We start from the raw sequence: 21720 nt of genomic DNA on the forward strand, positions 1-21720 counted from the left end.
GCAGCACAGACTCGTGAAATGGGAGGGCCTACTAATTGTGGGTGAAAGGTGTGACTGGGCAACACAGACTCGTGGAAAGGAAGGGCGTATTAATTGTGGGTGAATGTGTGTGATTGGGCAACACAGTCTCATGGAAAGAAAGGGCCCATTAATTGTGGGGTAATGGGTGCGATTGGGCAACAAAGGCTCGGGGAAAAGAAGGACCTATTAATTGTGGGTGAATGTGTGTGACTGGGCAACACAGACTCGTGGAAAGCAAGGGCCTATTAATGGTTGGTGAAAAAGTGTGATTCGGCAGTACAGAGTCGTGGAATGGGAGGGCCTACTAATTGTGGGTGAAAGATGTGACTGGGCAACACAGACTCGTGGAAAGGAAGGGCCTATTAATTCTGAGTGAATGGGTGTGATTGGGCAACACAGACTCGTGGAAAGGAAGGGCCCATGAATTGTTGGTGAATGGGTGTGACTGGGTAACACAGGCTCGTGGAAAGGAAGGGCCTATTAATTGTGGGTGAATGTGTGTGACTGGGCAGCACAGACTCGTGGAAAGGAAGAGCCTATAAATTGTGGGAGAATAGGTGTGATTGCACACCACAGACTCGTGGAAAAGAAGGGCCTATTAATTGTGGGTGAATGGCTGTGATTGGGCAACAGGCTCGTGAAAGGAAGGGCCTATTAATTGTGGGTGAAAGCGTGTGGTTAGGCAGCACAGACTCGTGGAAATGATGGGCCTATTAATGGTGGGTGAAAAAGTGTGATTGGGCAGCACAGAGTCGTGGAATGGAAGGGCCTATTAATTGTGGGTGAATGGGTGTGATTGGGCAACAAAGGCTCGTCGAATGCAAGCGCCTATTAATTGTGGGTGAATGCATGTGATTGGGCAGCACAGGCTCGTGGAATGGGAGGGCCTACTAATTGTGGGTGAAAGGTGTGACTGGGAAGCACAGACTCATGGAAAGGAAGGGCCTATTAATTGTGGGAGAATTGGTGTGACTGGGCAGCACAGGCTCGCGGAATGGACGGGCCTATTAATTGTAGGTGAATGGGAGTGATTGGGCAGCACAGACTCGTGGAAAGGAAGGGCCTAATAATTGTGGGTGAATGGGTGTGATTGGGCAACAGGTTCGTGGAAAGGAAGGTCCTATTAATTGTGGGTGAATGGGTGTGACTGGGCAGCACACACTCGTGGAATGGATGTGCCTATTAATTGTGGGTTAATGGGTGTGACTGGGCAGCACAGACTCGTGGAAAGGATGGGCCTATTAATTGTGGGTGAATGAGTGTGATTGGACCACACAGGTTCGTGGAAAGGAACTCCCTATTAATTATAGCTGAATGAGTGTGATTGGGCAGCACAGACTTGTGGAAAGGAAGGGCCTATTAATTGTGGGTGAATGGGTGAAATTGGGCAGCAGGCTCGTGGAAAGGAAGGGCCTATTTATTGTGGGTGAATGGGTGTGACTGGGCAACACAGCCTCGTGGAAACGAAAGGCCTATTAATTGTTGGTGAATGGGTCAGACTGGGCAACACATGCTCGTGGAATGGAACGTCCTATTAATTGTGGGTGAATGAGTGTGATTGGGCAGAAGAGACTCGTGGAAAGGAAGGGCCTATTAATGGTGGGTGAATGGTTGTGATTGGGCAGCACTCTCTCGTGGAAATGAAGGGCCTATTAATTGTGGATGAATGGTTGTGACTGGGCAACACAGGCTCGTGGAAAGGAAGAGCCTATTAATGGTGGGTGAAAAAGTGTGATTGGGCAGCACAGAGTCGTGGAATGGAAGGGCCTATTAACTGTGGGTGAATGGGTGTGATTGGGCAACTCAGGCTCGTCGAATGAAAGCGCCTATTAATTGTGGGTGAATGGGTGGAATTGGGCAGCACAGGCTCGTGGAATGGGAGGGCCTACTAATTGTGGGTGAAAGGTGTGACTGGGCAACACAGACTCGTGGAAAGGAAGGGCCTATTAATTGTGGGTGAATGGGTGTGATTGGGCAACACAGACTCGTGGAAAGGAAGGGCCCATTAATTGTTGGTGAATAGGTGTGATTGCGCAGCACAGACTCCTGGAATGGAAGGGCCTATTAATTGTGGGTGAATGGTTGTGATTGGGCAGCGCTGACTCGTGGAAATAAAGGGCCTATTAATTGTGTATGAATGGGTGTGACTGGGTAACACAGGCTCGTGGAAAGGAAGGGCCTATTAATTGTGGGTGAATGTGTGTACTGGGCAGCACAGACTCGTGGAAAGGAAGAGCCTATAAATTGTGGGAGAATAGGTGTGATTGCGCACCACAGACTCGTGGAAAAGAAGGGCCTATTAATTGTGGGTGAATGGGTGTGATTGGGCAACAGGCTCGTGGAAAGGAAGGGCCTATTAATTGTGGGTGAAAGCGTTTGGTTGGGCAGCACAGACTCGTGAAATGGGAGGGCCTACTAATTGTGGGTGAAAGGTGTGACTGGGCAACACAGACTCGTGGAAAGGAAGGGCGTATTAATTGTGGGTGAATGTGTGTGATTGGGCAACACAGTCTCATGGAAAGAAAGGGCCCATTAATTGTGGGGTAATGGGTGCGATTGGGCAACAAAGGCTCGGGGAAAAGAAGGACCTATTAATTGTGGGTGAATGTGTGTGACTGGGCAACACAGACTCGTGGAAAGCAAGGGCCTATTAATGGTTGGTGAAAAAGTGTGATTCGGCAGTACAGAGTCGTGGAATGGATGGGCCTATTAATTGTGGGTGAATGGGTGTGATTGGGCAACACAGGCTCGTCGAATGGAAGCGCCTATTAATTGTGGGTGAATGGGTGTGATTGGGCAGCACAGCCTCGTGGAATGGGAGGGCCTACTAATTGTGGGTGAAAGATGTGACTGGGCAACACAGACTCGTGGAAAGGAAGGGCCTATTAATTGTGGGTGAACGAGTGTGAATGGGCAACGGGCTCGTGGAAAAGAAGGGCCTATTAATTGTGGGTGAATGGGTGTGACTGGGCAGCACCGACTCGAGGAAAGGAAGGGCCTATTAATTGTGGGTGAATGGGTGTGATTGGGCAACACAGACTCGTGGAAAGGAACGGCCCATTAATTGTGGGGTAATGGGTGCGATTGGGCAACAAAGGCTCGGGGAAAAGAAGGACCTATTAATTGTGGGTGAATGTGTGTGACTGGGCAACACAGGGCTAGTGGAAAGGAAGGACTTATTAATTGTGGGTGAATGGGTGTGATTGCGCAGCACAGACTCGTGGAAAGGGCCTATTAATTGTGGGTGAATGGGTGTGATTGGGCAACACCGGCTCGTGGAAAGGAAGGGCCTATTAATTGTGGGGGAATGGGTGTGACTGGGCCGCACAGGCTCGCGGAATGGACGGGCTTATTAATTGTGGGTTAATGGGTGTGACAGGGCAGTACAGCCTCGTGGAAACGAAGGGCCTATTAATTGTTGGTGAATGGGTCAGACTGGGCAACACAGGCTCGTGGAATAGAACGGCCTAATAATTGTGGGTGAATGGGTGTGATTGGGCAACAGGCTCGTGGAAATGAAGGGCCTATTAATTGTGGGTGAAAGCTTTTGGTTGGGCAGCACGGACTCGTGGAATGGGAGGGCCTACTAATTGTGGGTGTAAGGTGTGACTGGGCAACACAGACTCGTGGAAAGGAAGGGCCTATTAATTGTGGGTGAATGTGTGTGATTGGGCAGCACAGTCTCTTGGAAAGAAAGGGCCCATTAATTGTGGGGTAATGGTTGCGATTGGGCAACAAAGGCTCGGGGAAAAGAAGGATCTATTAATTGTGGGTGAATGTGTGTGACTGGGCAACACAGACTCGTTGAAAGGAAGGGCCTATTAATGGTGGGTGAAAAAGTGTGATTGGGCAGTACAGAGTCGTGGAATGGAAGGGTCTATTAATTGTGGGTGAATGGGTGTGATTGGGCAACACAGGCTCGTCGAATGAAAGCGCCTATTAATTGTGGGTGAATGGATGTGATTGGGCAGCACAGGATCGTGGAATGGGAGGGCCTAATAGTTGTGGGTGAAAGATGTGACTGGGCAACACAGACTCGTGGAAAGGAAGGGCCTATTAATTCTGGGTGAATGGGTGTGATTGGGCAACACAGACTCGTGGAAAGTAAGGGCCCATTAATTGTTGGTGAATGGGTCAGACTGGGCAACACAGGCTCGTGGAATGGAACAGCCTATTAATTGTGGGTGAATGAGTGTGACTGGGCAGTACAGACTCGTGGAAAGGAAGGGCCTATTAATTGTGGGTAAACGAGTGTGATTGGGCAACGGGCTCGTGGAAAGGAAGGGCCTATTAATTGTGGGTGAATGGTTGTGACTGGGCAGCACAGACTCGTGGAAAGGAAGGGCCTATTAATTGTGGGTGAATGGGTGAGATTGGGCAACACAGACTCGTGGAAAGGAAGGGCCCATTAATTGTGGGGTAATGGGTGCGATTGGGCAACAAAGGCTCGGGGAAAAGAAGGACCTATTAATTGTGGGTGAATGTGTGTGACTGGGCAACACAGGCTAGTGGAAAGGAAGGGTCAATTAATTGTGGGTGAATGTGTGTGACTGGGCATCACAGACTCGTGGAAAAGAAGGATTTATTAATTGTGGGTGAATGGGTGTGATTGCGCAGCACAGACTCGTGGAAAGGGCCTATTAATTGTGGGTGAAAGGGTGTGATTGGGCAACACCGGCTCATGGAAAGGAAGGGCCTATTAATAGTGGGTGAATGGGTGTGACTGGGCAGCAGAGGCTCGTGGAATGGACGGGCTTAATAATTGTGGGTTAATGGGTGTGACTGGGCAGTACAGCCTCGTGGAAACGAAGGGCCTATTAATTGTTGGTGAATGGGTCAGACTGGGCAATACAGGCTCGTGGAATAGAACGGCCTATTAATTGTGGGTGAATGAGTGTGATTGGGCAGCAGAGACTCGTGGAAAGGAAGTGCCTATTAATGGTGGGTGAATGGTTGTGATTGGGCAGCACTGACTCGTGGAAATGAAGGGCCTTTTAATTGTGGATGAATGGGTGTGACTGGGCAACACAGGCTCGTGGAAAGGAAGGGCCTATTAATTGTGGGTGAATGGGTGTGATTGGGCAACAGGCTCGTGGAAAGGAAGGGCCTATTAATTGCGGGTGAAAGCGTGTGATTGGGTAGCGCAGACTCGTGGAAAGGAAGAGCCTATTAATGGTGGGTGAAAAAGTGTGATTGGGCAGCACAGAGTCGTGGAATGGAAGGGCCTATTAACTGTGGGTGAATGGGTGTGATTGGGCAACACAGGCTCGTCGAATGAAAGCGCCTATTAATTGTGGGTGAATGGGTGTGATTGGGCAGCACAGGCTCGTGGAATGGGAGGGCCTACTAATTGTGGGTGAAAGTTGTGACTGGGCAACACAGACTCGTGAAAGGAAGGGCCTATTAATTGCGGGTGAAAGCGTGTGATTGGGCAGCGCAAACTCGTGGAAAGGAAGAGCCTATTAATGGTGGGTGAAAAAGTGTGATTGGGCAGCACAGAGTCGTGGAATAGAAGGGCCTATTAACTGTGGGTGAATGGGTGTGATTGGGCAACACAGGCTCGTCGAATGAAAGCGCCTATTAATTGTGGGTGAATGGGTGTGATTGTGCAGCACAGGCTCGTGGAATGGGAGGGCCTACTAATTGTGGGTGAAAGTTGTGACTGGGCAACACAGACTCGTGAAAGGAAGGGCCTATTAATTGTGGGTGAATGGGTGTGATTGGGCAACACAGACTCGTGGAAAGGAAGGGGCCATTAATTGTTGGTGAATGGGTCTGACTGGGCAACACAGGCTCGTGGAATGGAACGGCATATTAATTGTGGGTGAATGAGTGTGATTGGGCAGCAGAGACTCGTGGAAAGGAAGGGCCTATTAATGGTGGGTGAATAGGTGTGATTGCGCAGCACAGACTCCTGGAATGGAAGGGCCTATTAATTGTGGGTGAATGGTTGTGATTGGGCAGCGCTGACTCGTGGAAATGAAGGGCCTATTAATTGTGGATGAATGGGTGTGACTGGGTAACACAGGCTCGTGGAAAGGAAGGGCCTATTAATTGTGGGTGAATGTGTGTGACTGGGCAGCACAGACTCGTGGAAAGGAAGAGCCTATAAATTGTGGGAGAATAGGTGTGATTGCGCACCACAGACTCGTGGAAAAGAAGGGCCTATTAATTGTTGGTGAATGGGTGTGATTGGGCAACAGGCTTTGGAAAGGAAGGGCCTATTAATTGTGGGTGAAAGCGTGTGGTTGGGCAGCACAGACTCGTGGAAAGGATGGGCCTATTAATGGTGGGTGAAAAAGTGTGATTGGGCAGCACAGAGTCGTGGAATGGAAGGGCCTATTAATTGTGGGTGAATGGGTGTGATTGGGCAACACAGGCTCGTCGAATGCAAGCGCCTATTAATTGTGGGTGAATGCATGTGATTGGGCAGCACAGGCTCGTGGAATGGGAGGGCCTACTAATTGTGGGTGAAAGGTGTGACTGGGAAGCACAGACTCATGGAAAGGAAGGGCCTATTAATTGTGGGAGAATTGGTGTGACTGGGCAGCACAGGCTCGCGGAATGGACGGGCCTATTAATTGTAGGTGAATGGGAGTGATTGGGCAGCACAGACTCGTGGAAAGGAAGGGCCTAATAATTGTGGGTGAATGGGTGTGATTGGGCAACAGGTTCGTGGAAAGGAAGGGCCTATTAATTGTGGGTGAATGGGTGTGACTGGGCAGCACACACTCGTGGAATGACGGGCCTATTAATTGTGGTTTAATGGGTGTGATTGGGCAGCACAGACTCGTGGAAAAGAAGGGCCTATTAATTCTGGGTGAATGAGTGTGATTGGACCACACAGGTTCGTGGAAAGGAACTTCCTATTAATTATAGCTGAATGAGTGTGATTGGGCAGCACAGACTTGTGGAAAGGAAGGGCCTATTAATTGTGGGTGAATGGGTGAGATTGGGCAGCAGGCTCGTGGAAAGGAAGGGCCCATTAATTTTTGGTGAATGGGTCAGACTGGGCAAAACAGGCTCGTGGAATGGAACGGCATATTAATTGTGGGTAAATGAGTGTGATTGGGCAGCAGAGACTCGTGGAAAGGAAGTGCCTATTAATGGTGGGTGAATAGGTGTGATTGCGCAGCACAGACTCCTGGAATGGAAGGGCCTACTAATTGTGGGTGAATGGTTGTGATTGGGCAGCGCTGACTCGTGGAAATGAAGGGCCTATTAATTGTGTATGAATGGGTGTGACTGGGTAACACAGGCTCGTGGAAAGGAAGGGCCTATTAATTGTGGATGAATGTGTGTGACTGGGCAGCACAGACTCGTGGAAAGGAAGAGCCTATAAATTGTGGGAGAATAGGTGTGATTGCGCACCACAGACTCGTGGAAAAGAAGGGCCTATTAATTGTGGGTGAATGGGTGTGATTGGGCAACAGGCTCGTGGAAAGGAAGGGCCTATTAATTGTGGGTGAAAGCGTTTGGTTGGGCAGCACAGACTCGTGAAATGGGAGGGCCTACTAATTGTGGGTGAAAGGTGTGACTGGGCAACACAGACTCGTGGAAAGGAAGGGCGTATTAATTGTGGGTGAATGTGTGTGATTGGGCAACACAGTCTCATGGAAAGAAAGGGCCCATTAATTGTGGGGTAATGGGTGCGATTGGGCAACAAAGGCTCGGGGAAAAGAAGGACCTATTAATTGTGGGTGAATGTGTGTGACTGGGCAACACAGACTCGTGGAAAGCAAGGGCCTATTAATGGTTGGTGAAAAAGTGTGATTCGGCAGTACAGAGTCGTGGAATGGGAGGGCCTACTAATTGTGGGTGAAAGATGTGACTGGGCAACACAGACTCGTGGAAAGGAAGGGCCTATTAATTCTGAGTGAATGGGTGTGATTGGGCAACACAGACTCGTGGAAAGGAAGGGCCCATGAATTGTTGGTGAATGGGTCAGACTGGGCAACACAGGCTCGTGGAATGGAACGGCATATTAATTGTGGGTGAATGAGTGTGATTGGGCAGCAGAGACTCGTGGAAAGGAAGGGCCTATTAATGGTGGGTGAATAGGTGTGATTGCGCAGCACAGACTCCTGGAATAGACGGGCCTATTAATTGTGGGTGAATGGTTGTGATTGGGCAGCGCTGACTCGTGGAAATGAAGGGCCTATTAATTGTGGATGAATGGGTGTGACCGGGGAACACAGGCTCGTGGAAAGGAAGGGCCTATTAATTGTGGGTGAATGTGTGTGACTGGGCAGCACAGACTCGTGGAAAGGAAGAGCCTATAAATTGTGGGAGAATAGGTGTGATTGCGCACCACAGACTCGTGGAAAAGAAGGGCCTATTAATTGTGGGTGAATGGCTGTGATTGGGCAACAGGCTCGTGAAAGGAAGGGCCTATTAATTGTGGGTGAAAGCGTGTGGTTAGGCAGCACAGACTCGTGGAAAGGATGTGCCTATTAATGGTGGGTGAAAAAGTGTGATTGGGCAGCACAGAGTCGTGGAATGGAAGGGCCTATTAATTGTGGGTGAATGGGTGTGATTGGGCAACAAAGGCTCGTCGAATGCAAGCGCCTATTAATTGTGGGTGAATGCATGTGATTGGGCAGCACAGGCTCGTGGAATGGGAGGGCCTACTAATTGTGGGTGAAAGGTGTGACTGGGAAGCACGGACTCATGGAAAGGAAGGGCCTATTAATTGTGGGAGAATTGGTGTGACTGGGCAGCACAGGCTCGCGGAATGGACGGGCCTATTAATTGTAGGTGAATGGGAGTGATTGGGCAGCACAGACTCGTGGAAAGGAAGGGCCTAATAATTGTGGGTGAATGGGTGTGATTGGGCAACAGGTTCGTGGAAAGGAAGGTCCTATTAATTGTGGGTGAATGGGTGTGACTGGGCAGCACACACTCGTGGAATGGATGTGCCTATTAATTGTGGGTTAATGGGTGTGACTGGGCAGCACACACTCGTGGAAAGGATGGGCCTATTAATTGTGGGTGAATGAGTGTGATTGGACCACACAGGTTCGTGGAAAGGAACTCCCTATTAATTATAGCTGAATGAGTGTGATTGGGCAGCACAGACTTGTGGAAAGGAAGGGCCTATTAATTGTGGGTGAATGGGTGAAATTGGGCAGCAGGCTCGTGGAAAGGAAGGGCCTATTTATTGTGGGTGAATGGGTGTGACTGGGCAACACAGCCTCGTGGAAACGAAAGGCCTATTAATTGTTGGTGAATGGGTCAGACTGGGCAACACATGCTCGTGGAATGGAACGTCCTATTAATTGTGGGTGAATGAGTGTGATTGGGCAGCAGAGACTCGTGGAAAGGAAGGGCCTATTAATGGTGGGTGAATGGTTGTGATTGGGCAGCACTCTCTCGTGGAAATGAAGGGCCTATTAATTGTGGATGAATGGTTGTGACTGGGCAACACAGGCTCGTGGAAAGGAAGAGCCTATTAATGGTGGGTGAAAAAGTGTGATTGGGCAGCACAGAGTCGTGGAATGGAAGGGCCTATTAACTGTGGGTGAATGGGTGTGATTGGGCAACTCAGGCTCGTCGAATGAAAGCGCCTATTAATTATGGGTGAATGGGTGGAATTGGGCAGCACAGGCTCGTGGAATGGGAGGGCCTACTAATTGTGGGTGAAAGGTGTGACTGGGCAACACAGACTCGTGGAAAGGAAGGGCCTATTAATTGTGGGTGAATGGGTGTGATTGGGCAACACAGACTCGTGGAAAGGAAGGGCCCATTAATTGTTGGTGAATAGGTGTGATTGCGCAGCACAGACTCCTGGAATGGAAGGGCCTATTAATTGTGGGTGAATGGTTGTGATTGGGCAGCGCTGACTCGTGGAAATAAAGGGCCTATTAATTGTGTATGAATGGGTGTGACTGGGTAACACAGGCTCGTGGAAAGGAAGGGCCTATTAATTGTGGGTGAATGTGTGTACTGGGCAGCACAGACTCGTGGAAAGGAAGAGCCTATAAATTGTGGGAGAATAGGTGTGATTGCGCACCACAGACTCGTGGAAAAGAAGGGCCTATTAATTGTGGGTGAATGGGTGTGATTGGGCAACAGGCTCGTGGAAAGGAAGGGCCTATTAATTGTGGGTGAAAGCGTTTGGTTGGGCAGCACAGACTCGTGAAATGGGAGGGCCTACTAATTGTGGGTGAAAGGTGTGACTGGGCAACACAGACTCGTGGAAAGGAAGGGCGTATTAATTGTGGGTGAATGTGTGTGATTGGGCAACACAGTCTCATGGAAAGAAAGGGCCCATTAATTGTGGGGTAATGGGTGCGATTGGGCAACAAAGGCTCGGGGAAAAGAAGGACCTATTAATTGTGGGTGAATGTGTGTGACTGGGCAACACAGACTCGTGGAAAGCAAGGGCCTATTAATGGTTGGTGAAAAAGTGTGATTCGGCAGTACAGAGTCGTGGAATGGATGGGCCTATTAATTGTGGGTGAATGGGTGTGATTGGGCAACACAGGCTCGTCGAATGGAAGCGCCTATTAATTGTGGGTGAATGGGTGTGATTGGGCAGCACAGCCTCGTGGAATGGGAGGGCCTACTAATTGTGGGTGAAAGATGTGACTGGGCAACACAGACTCGTGGAAAGGAAGGGCCTATTAATTCTGAGTGAATGGGTGTGATTGGGCAACACAGACTCGTGGAAAGGAAGGGCCCATTAATTGTTGGTGAATGGGTCGGACTGGGCAACACAGGCTCGTGGAATGGAACAGCCTATTAATTGTGGGTGAATGAGTGTGACTGGGCAGTACAGACTCTTGGAAAGGAAGGGCCTATTAATGGTGGGTGAATAGGTGTGATTGCGCAGCACAGACTCCTGGAATGGAAGGTCCTATTAATTGTGGGTGAATGGTTGTGATTGGGCAGCACTGACTCGTGGAAAAGAAGGGCCTATTAATTGTGGGTGAATGGGTGTGATTGGGCAACAGGCCCGTGAAAGGAAGGGCCTATTAATTGTGGGTGAAAGCGTGTGGTAGGGCAGCACAGACTCGTGGAAAGGAAGGGCCTATTAATGGTGGGTGAAAAAATGTGATTGGGCAGGACAGAGTCGTGGAATGGAATGGCCTATTAATTGTGGGTGAATGGGTGTGATTGGGCAACACAGGCTCGTCGAATGCAAGCGCCTATTAATTGTGGGTGAATGGGTGTGATTGCGCAGCAAAGACTCGTGGAAAGGGCCTATTAATTGTGGGTGAAAGGGTGTGATTGGGCAACACCGGCTCGTGGAAAGGAAGGGCCTATTAATTGTTGGTGAATGGGTGTGACTGGGCAGCAGAGGCTCGTGGAATGGACGGGCTTAATAATTTTGGGTTAATGGGTGTGACTGGGCAGTACAGCCTCGTGGAAACGAAGGGCCTATTAATTGTTGGTGAATGGGTCAGACTGGGCAACACAGGCTCGTGGAATAGAACGGCCTATTAATTGTGGGTGAATGAGTGTGATTGGGCAGCAGAGACTCGTGGAAAGGAAGGGCCTATTAATGGTGGGTGAATGGTTGTGATTGGGCAGCACTGACTCGTGGAAATGAAGCGCCTTTTAATTGTGGATGAATTGGTGTGACTGGGCAACACAGGCTCGTGGAAAGGAAGGGCCTATTAATTGTGGGTGAATGTGTGTGACTGGGCAGCACAGATTCGTGGAAAGGATGGGCCTATTAATTGTGGGTGAATGGGTGTGATTGGGCAACAGGCTCGTGGAAAGGAAGGGCCTATTAATTGTGGGTGAAAGCGTGTGATTGGGCAGCGCAGACTCGTGGAAATGAAGAGCCTATTAATGGTGGGTGAAAAAGTGTGATTGGGCAGCACAGAGTCGTGGAATGGAAGGGCCTATTAACTGTGGGTGAATGGGTGTGATTGGGCAGCACAGGCTCGTGGAATGGGAGGGCCTACTAATTGTGGGTGAAAGGTGTGACTGGGCAACACAGACTCGTGAAAGGAAGGGCCTATTAATTGTGGGTGAATGGGTGTGATTGGGCAACACAGACTCGTGGAAGGGAAGGGCCCATTAATTGTTGGTGAATGGGTCAGCCTGGGGAACACAGGCTCGTGGAATGGAACGGCATATTAATTGTGGGTGAATGAGTGTGATTGGGCAGCAGAGACACGTAGAAAGGAAGGGCCTATTAATGGTGGGTGAATAGGTGTGATTGCGCAGCACAAACTCCTGGTATGGAAGGGCCTATTAATTGTAGGTGAATGGTTGTGATTGGGCAGCACAGACTCGTGGAAAGGAAGGCCTAATAATTGTGGGTGAATGGGTGTGATTGGGCAACAGGTTCGTGGAAAGGAAGGGCCTATTAATTGTGGGTGAATGGGTGTGACTGGGCAGCACACACTCGTGGAATGACGGGCCTATTAATTGTGGGTTAATGGGTGTGATTGGGCAGCACGGACTCGTGGAAAAGAAGGGCCTATTAATTGTGGGTGAATGAGTGTGATTGGACCACACAGGTTCGTGGAAAGGAACTCCCTATTAATTATAGCTGAATGAGTGTGATTGGGCAGCACAGACTTGTGGAAAGGAAGGGCCTATTAATTGTGGGTGAATGGGTGAGATTGGGCAGCAGGCTCGTGGAAAGGAAGGGCCTATTTATTGTGGGTGAATGGGTGTGACTGGGCAACACAGCCTCGTGGAAACGAAGGGCCTATTAATTGTTGGTGAATGGGTCAGACTGGGCAACACATGCTCGTGGAATGGAACGTCCTATTAATTGTGGGTGAATGAGTGTGATTGGGCAGCAGAGACTCGTGGAAAGTAAGGGCCTATTAATGGTGGGTGAATGGTTGTGATTGGGCAGCACTCTCTCGTGGAAATGAAGGGCCTATTAATTGTGGATGAATGGGTGTGACTGGGCAACACAGGCTCGTGGAAATGCAGAGCCTATTAATGGTGGGTGAAAAAGTGTGATTGGGCAGCACAGAGTCGTGGAATGGAAGGGCCTATTAACTGTGGGTGAATGGGTGTGATTGGGCAACTCAGGCTCGTCGAATGAAAGCGCCTATTAATTGTGGGTGAATGGGTGTGATTGGGCAGCACAGGCTCGTGGAATGGGAGGGCCTACTAATTGTGGGTGAAAGGTGTGACTGGGCAACACAGACTCGTGGAAAGGAAGGGCCTATTAATTGTGGGTGAATGGGTGTGATTGTGCAACACAGACTCGTGGAAAGGAAGGATCCATTAATTGTTGGTGAATGGGTCAGACTGGGCAAAACAGGCTCGTGGAATGGAATGGCATATTAATTGTGGGTGAATGAGTGTGATGGGGCAGCAGAGACTCGTGGAAAGGAAGTGCCTATTAATGGTGGGTGAATAGGTGTGATTGCGCAGCACAGACTCCTGGAATGGAAGGGCCTATTAATTGTGGGTGAATGGTTGTGATTGGGCAGCGCTGACTCGTGGAAATGAAGGGCCTATTAATTGTGTATGAATGGGTGTGACTGGGTAACACAGGCTCGTGGAAAGGAAGAGCCTATAAATTGTGGGAGAATAGGTGTGATTGCGCACCACAGACTCGTGGAAAAGAAGGGCCTATTAATTGTGGGTGAATGGGTGTGATTGGGCAACAGGCTCGTGGAAAGGAAGGGCCTATTAATTGTGGGTGAAAGCGTTTGGTTGGGCAGCACAGACTCGTGAAATGGGAGGGCCTACTAATTGTGGGTGAATGGTGTGACTGGGCAACACAGACTCGTGGAAAGGAAGGGCGTATTAATTGTGGGTGAATGTGTGTGATTGGGCAACACAGTCTCATGGAAAGAAAGGGCCCATTAATTGTGGGGTAATGGGTGCGATTGGTCAAAAAAGGCTCGGGGAAAAGAAGGACCTATTAATTGTGGGTGAATGTGTGTGACTGGGCAACACAGACTCGTGGAAAGCAAGGGCCTATTAATGGTTGGTGAAAAAGTGTGATTCGGCAGTACAGAGTCGTGGAATAGAAGTGCCTATTAATTGTGGGTGAATGGGTGTGATTGGGCAACACAGACTCGTGGAAAGGAAGGGCCCATTAATTGTTGGTGAATGGGTCAGACTGGGCAACACAGGCTCGTGGAATGGAACGGCATATTAATTGTGGGTGAATGAGTGTGATTGGGCAGCAGAGACTCGTGGAAAGGAAGGGCCTATTAATGGTGGGTGAATAGGTGTGATTGCGCAGCACAGACTCCTGAAATAGACGGGCCTATTAATTGTGGGTGAATGGTTGTGATTGGGCAGCACAGAGTCGTGGAATGGAAGGGCCTATTAATTGTGGGTGAATGGGTGTGATTGGGCAACAAAGGCTCGTTGAATGCAAGCGCCTATTAATTGTGGGTGAATGCATGTGATTGGGCAGCACAGGCTCGTGGAATGGGAGGACCTACTAATTGTGGGTGAAAGGTGTGACTGGGAAGCACAGACTCATGGAAAGGAAGGGCCTATTAATTGTGGGAGAATTGGTGTGACTGGGCAGCACAGGCTCGCGGAATGGACTGGCCTATTAATTGTAGGTGAATGGGAGTGATTGGGCAGCACAGACTCGTGGAAAGGAAGGGCCTAATAATTGTGAGTGAATGGGTGTGATTGGGCAACAGGTTCGTGGAAAGGAAGGGCCTATTAATTGTGGGTGAATGGGTGTGACCGGGCAGCACACACTCGTGGAATGGACGGGCCTATTAATTGTGGGTTAATGGGTGTGACTGGGCAGCACAGACTCGTGGAAAGGAAGGGCCTATTAATTGTGGGTGAATGAGTGTGATTGGACCACACAGGTTCGTGGAAAGGAACTCCCTATTAATTATAGCTGAATGAGTGTGATTGGGCAGCACAGACTTGTGGAAAGGAAGGGCCTATTAATTGTGGGTGAATGGGTGAGATTGGGCAGCAGGCTCGTGGAAAGGAAGGGCCTATTTATTGTGGGTGAATGGGTGTGACTGGGCAACACAGCCTCGTGGAAACGAAAGGCCTATTAATTGTTGGTGAATGGGTCAGACTGGGCAACACATGCTCGTGGAATGGAACGTCCTATTAATTGTGGGTGAATGAGTGTGATTGGGCAGCAGAGACTCGTGGAAAGGAAGGGCCTATTAATGGTGGGTGAATGGTTGTGATTGGGCAGCACTCTCTCGTGGAAATGAAGGGCCTATTAATTGTGGATGAATGGTTGTGACTGGGCAACACAGGCTCGTGGAAAGGAATTGCCTATTAATGGTGGGTGAAAAAGTGTGATTGGGCAGCACAGAGTCGTGGAATGGAAGGGCCTATTAACTGTGGGTGAATGGGTGTGATTGGGCAACTCAGGCTCGTCGAATGAAAGCGCCTATTAATTGTGGGTGAATGGGTGGAATTGGGCAGCACAGGCTCGTGGAATGGGAGGGCCTACTAATTGTGGGTGAAAGGTGTGACTGGGCAACACAGCCTCGTGGAAAGGAAGGGCCTATTAATTGTGGGAGAATTGGTGTGACTGGGCAGCACAGGCTCGCGGAATGGACGGGCCTATTAATTGTAGGTGAATGGGAGTGATTGGGCAGCACAGACTCGTGGAAAGGAAGGGCCTAATAATTGTGGGTGAATGGGTGTGATTGGGCAACAGGTTCGTGGAAAGGAAGGTCGTATTAATTGTGGGTGAATGGGTGTGACTGGGCAGCACACACTCGTGGAATGGATGTGCCTATTAATTGTGGGTTAATGGGTGTGACTGGGCAGCACAGACTCGTGGAAAGGATGGGCCTATTAATTGTGGGTGAATGAGTGTGATTGGACCACACAGGTTCGTGGAAAGGAACTCCCTATTAATTATAGCTGAATGAGTGTGATTGGGCAGCACAGACTTGTGGAAAGGAAGGGCCTATTAATTGTGGGTGAATGGGTGAAATTGGGCAGCAGGCTCGTGGAAAGGAAGGGCCTATTTATTGTGGGTGAATGGGTGTGACTGGGCAACACAGCCTCGTGGAAACGAAAGGCCTATTAATTGTTGGTGAATGGGTCAGACTGGGCAACACATGCTCGTGGAATGGAACGTCCTATTAATTGTGGGTGAATGGGTGTGATTGGGCAACACAGGCTCGTCGAATGGAAGCGCCTATTAATTGTGGGTGAATGGGTGTGATTGGGCAGCACAGCCTCGTGGAATGGGAGGGCCTACTAATTGTGGGTGAAAGATGTGACTGGGCAACACAGACTCGTGGAAAGGAAGGGCCTATTAATTCTGAGTGAATGGGTGTGATTGGGCAACACAGACTCGTGGAAAGGAAGGGCCCATTAATTGTTGGTGAATGGGTCGGACTGGGCAACACAGGCTCGTGGAATGGAACAGCCTATTAATTGTGGGTGAATGAGTGTGACTGGGCAGTACAGACTCTTGGAAAGGAAGGGCCTATTAATGGTGGGTGAATAGGTGTGATTGCGCAGCACAGACTCCTGGAATGGAAGGTCCTATTAATTGTGGGTGAATGGTTGTGATTGGGCAGCACTGACTCGTGGAAAAGAAGGGCCTATTAATTGTGGGTGAATGGGTGTGATTGGGCAACAGGCCCGTGAAAGGAAGGGCCTATTAATTGTGGGTGAAAGCGTGTGGTAGGGCAGCACAGACTCGTGGAAAGGAAGGGCCTATTAATGGTGGGTGAAAAAATGTGATTGGGCAGGACAGAGTCGTGGAATGGAATGGCCTATTAATTGTGGGTGAATGGGTGTGATTGGGCAACACAGGCTCGTCGAATGCAAGCGCCTATTAATTGTGGGTGAATGGGTGTGATTGCGCAGCAAAGACTCGTGGAAAGGGCCTATTAATTGTGGGTGAAAGGGTGTGATTGGGCAACACCGGCTCGTGGAAAGGAAGGGCCTATTAATTGTGGATGAATGGTTGTGACTGGGCAACACAGGCTCGTGGAAAGGAATTGCCTATTAATGGTGGGTGAAAAAGTGTGATTGGGCAGCACAGAGTCGTGGAATGGAAGGGCCTATTAACTGTGGGTGAATGGGTGTGATTGGGCAACTCAGGCTCGTCGAATGAAAGCGCCTATTAATTGTGGGTGAATGGGTGGAATTGGGCAGCACAGGCTCGTGGAATGGGAGGGCCTACTAATTGTGGGTGAAAGGTGTGACTGGGCAACACAGCCTCGTGGAAAGGAAGGGCCTATTAATTGTGGGAGAATTGGTGTGACTGGGCAGCACAGGCTCGCGGAATGGACGGGCCTATTAATTGTAGGTGAATGGGAGTGATTGGGCAGCACAGACTCGTGGAAAGGAAGGGCCTAATAATTGTGGGTGAATGGGTGTGATTGGGCAACAGGTTCGTGGAAAGGAAGGTCCTATTAATTGTGGATGAATGGTTGTGACTGGGCAACACAGGCTCGTGGAAAGGAATTGCCTATTAATGGTGGGTGAAAAAGTGTGATTGGGCAGCACAGAGTCGTGGAATGGAAGGGCCTATTAACTGTGGGTGAATGGGTGTGATTGGGCAACTCAGGCTCGTCGAATGAAAGCGCCTATTAATTGTGGGTGAATGGGTGGAATTGGGCAGCACAGGCTCGTGGAATGGGAGGGCCTACTAATTGTGGGTGAAAGGTGTGACTGGGCAACACAGCCTCGTGGAAAGGAAGGGCCTATTAATTGTGGGAGAATTGGTGTGACTGGGCAGCACAGGCTCGCGGAATGGACGGGCCTATTAATTGTAGGTGAATGGGAGTGATTGGGCAGCACAGACTCGTGGAAAGGAAGGGCCTAATAATTGTGGGTGAATGGGTGTGATTGGGCAACAGGTTCGTGGAAAGGAAGGTCCTATTAATTGTGGGTGAATGGGTGTGACTGGGCAGCACACACTCGTGGAATGGATGTGCCTATTAATTGTGGGTTAATGGGTGTGACTGGGCAGCACAGACTCGTGGAAAGGATGGGCCTATTAATTGTGGGTGAATGAGTGTGATTGGACCACACAGGTTCGTGGAAAGGAACTCCCTATTAATTATAGCTGAATGAGTGTGATTGGGCAGCACAGACTTGTGGAAAGGAAGGGCCTATTAATTGTGGGTGAATGGGTGAAATTGGGCAGCAGGCTCGTGGAAAGGAAGGGCCTATTTATTGTGGGTGAATGGGTGTGACTGGGCAACACAGCCTCGTGGAAACGAAAGGCCTATTAATTGTTGGTGAATGGGTCAGACTGGGCAACACATGCTCGTGGAATGGAACGTCCTATTAATTGTGGGTGAATGAGTGTGATTGGGCAGCAGAGACTCGTGGAAAGGAAGGGCCTATTAATGGTGGGTGAATGGTTGTGATTGGGCAGCACTCTCTCGTGGAAATGAAGGGCCTATTAATTGTGGATGAATGGTTGTGACTGGGCAACACAGGCTCGTGGAAAGGAAGAGCCTATTAATGGTGGGTGAAAAAGTGTGATTGGGCAGCACAGAGTCGTGGAATGGAAGGGCCTATTAACTGTGGGTGAATGGGTGTGATTGGGCAACTCAGGCTCGTTGAATGAAAGCGCCTATTAATTATGGGTGAATGGGTGGAATTGGGCAGCACAGGCTCGTGGAATGGGAGGGCCTACTAATTGTGGGAGAAAGGTGTGACTGGGCAACACAGACTCGTGGAAAGGAAGGGCCTATTAATTGTGGGTGAATGGGTGTGATTGGGCAACACAGACTCGTGGAAAGGAAGGGCCCATTAATTGTTGGTGAATAGGTGTGATTGCGCAGCACAGACTCCTGGAATGGAAGGGCCTATTAATTGTGGGTGAATGGTTGTGATTGGGCAGCGCTGACTCGTGGAAATAAAGGGCCTATTAATTGTGTATGAATGGGTGTGACTGGGTAACACAGGCTCGTGGAAAGGAAGGGCCTATTAATTGTGGGTGAATGTGTGTACTGGGCAGCACAGACTCGTGGAAAGGAAGAGCCTATAAATTGTGGGAGAATAGGTGTGATTGCTCACCACAGACTCGTGGAAAAGAAGGGCCTATTAATTGTGGGTGAATGGGTGTGATTGGGCAACAGGCTCGTGGAAAGGAAGGGCCTATTAATTGTGGGTGAAAGCGTTTGGTTGGGCAGCACAGACTCGTGAAATGGGAGGGCCTACTAATTGTGGGTGAAAGGTGTGACTGGGCAACACAGACTCGTGGAAAGGAAGGGCGTATTAATTGTGGGTGAATGTGTGTGATTGGGCAACACAGTCTCATGGAAAGAAAGGGCCCATTAATTGTGGGGTAATGGGTGCGATTGGGCAACAAAGGCTCGGGGAAAAGAAGGACCTATTAATTGTGGGTGAATGTGTGTGACTGGGCAACACAGACTCGTGGAAAGCAAGGGCCTATTAATGGTTGGTGAAAAAGTGTGATTCGGCAGTACAGAGTCGTGGAATGGATGGGCCTATTAATTGTGGGTGAATGGGTGTGATTGGGCAACACAGGCTCGTCGAATGGAAGCGCCTATTAATTGTGGGTGAATGGGTGTGATTGGGCAGCACAGCCTCGTGGAATGGGAGGGCCTACTAATTGTGGGTGAAAGATGTGACTGGGCAACACAGACTCGTGGAAAGGAAGGGCCTATTAATTCTGAGTGAATGGGTGTGATTGGGCAACACAGACTCGTGGAAAGGAAGGGCCCATTAATTGTTGGTGAATGGGTCGGACTGGGCAACACAGGCTCGTGGAATGGAACAGCCTATTAATTGTGGGTGAATGAGTGTGACTGGGCAGTACAGACTCTTGGAAAGGAAGGGCCTATTAATGGTGGGTGAATAGGTGTGATTGCGCAGCACAGACTCCTGGAATGGAAGGTCCTATTAATTGTGGGTGAATGGTTGTGATTGGGCAGCACTGACTCGTGGAAAAGAAGGGCCTATTAATGGTGGGTGAAAAAATGTGATTGGGCAGGACAGAGTCGTGGAATGCAAGCGCCTATTAATTGTGGGTGAATGGGTGTGATTGCGCAGCAAAGACTCGTGGAAAGGGCCTATTAATTGTGGGTGAAAGGGTGTGATTGGGCAACACCGGCTCGTGGAAAGGAAGGGCCTATTAATTGTTGGTGAATGGGTGTGACTGGGCAGCAGAGGCTCGTGGAATGGACGGGCTTAATAATTTTGGGTTAATGGGTGTGACTGGGCAGTACAGCCTCGTGGAAACGAAGGGCCTATTAATTGTTGGTGAATGGGTCAGACTGGGCAACACAGGCTCGTGGAATAGAACGGCCTATTAATTGTGGGTGAATGAGTGTGATTGGGCAGCAGAGACTCGTGGAAAGGAAGGGCCTATTAATGGTGGGTGAATGGTTGTGATTGGGCAGCACTGACTCGTGGAAATGAAGGGCCTTTTAATTGTGGATGAATTGGTGTGACTGGGCAACACAGGCTCGTGGAAAGGAAGGGCCTATTAATTGTGGGTGAATGTGTGTGACTGGGCAGCACAGATTCGTGGAAAGGATGGGCCTATTAATTGTGGGTGAATGGGTGTGATTGGGCAACAGGCTCGTGGAAAGGAAGGGCCTATTAATTGTGGGTGAAAGCGTGTGATTGGGCAGCGCAGACTCGTGGAAATGAAGAGCCTATTAATGGTGGGTGAAAAAGTGTGATTGGGCAGCACAGAGTCGTGGAATGGAAGGGCCTATTAACTGTGGGTGAATGGGTGTGATTGGGCAGCACAGGCTCGTGGAATGGGAGGGCCTACTAATTGTGGGTGAAAGGTGTGACTGGGCAACACAGACTCGTGAAAGGAAGGGCCTATTAATTGTGGGTGAATGGGTGTGATTGGGCAACACAGACTCGTGGAAGGGAAGGGCCCATTAATTGTTGGTGAATGGGTCAGACTGGGGAACACAGGCTCGTGGAATGGAACGGCATATTAATTGTGGGTGAATGAGTGTGATTGGGCAGCAGAGACACGTAGAAAGGAAGGGCCTATTAATGGTGGGTGAATAGGTGTGATTGCGCAGCACAGACTCCTAGTATGGAAGGGCCTATTAATTGTAGGTGAATGGTTGTGATTGGGCAGCACAGACTCGTGGAAAGGAAGGGCCTAATAATTGTGGGTGAATGGGTGTGATTGGGCAACAGGTTCGTGGAAAGGAAGGGCCTATTAATTGTGGGTGAATGGGTGTGACTGGGCAGCACACACTCGTGGAATGACGGGCCTATTAATTGTGGGTTAATGGGTGTGATTGGGCAGCACGGACTCGTGGAAAAGAAGGGCCTATTAATTGTGGGTGAATGAGTGTGATTGGACCACACAGGTTCGTGGAAAGGAACTCCCTATTAATTATAGCTGAATGAGTGTGATTGGGCAGCACAGACTTGTGGAAAGGAAGGGCCTATTAATTGTGGGTGAATGGGTGAGATTGGGCAGCAGGCTCGTGGAAAGGAAGGGCCTATTTATTGTGGGTGAATGGGTGTGACTGGGCAACACAGCCTCGTGGAAACGAAGGGCCTATTAATTGTTGGTGAATGGGTCAGACTGGGCAACACATGCTCGTGGAATGGAACGTCCTATTAATTGTGGGTGAATGAGTGTGATTGGGCAGCAGAGACTCGTGGAAAGTAAGGGCCTATTAATGGTGGGTGAATGGTTGTGATTGGGCAGCACTCTCTCGTGGAAATGAAGGGCCTATTAATTGTGGATGAATGGGTGTGACTGGGCAACACAGGCTCGTGGAAATGCAGAGCCTATTAATGGTGGGTGAAAAAGTGTGATTGGGCAGCACAGAGTCGTGGAAT

The sequence above is a fragment of the Narcine bancroftii genome, chromosome 1 (genome assembly GCF_036971445.1).
Source record: "Narcine bancroftii isolate sNarBan1 chromosome 1, sNarBan1.hap1, whole genome shotgun sequence".
In the NCBI taxonomy this organism is placed as follows: domain Eukaryota; kingdom Metazoa; phylum Chordata; class Chondrichthyes; order Torpediniformes; family Narcinidae; genus Narcine; species Narcine bancroftii.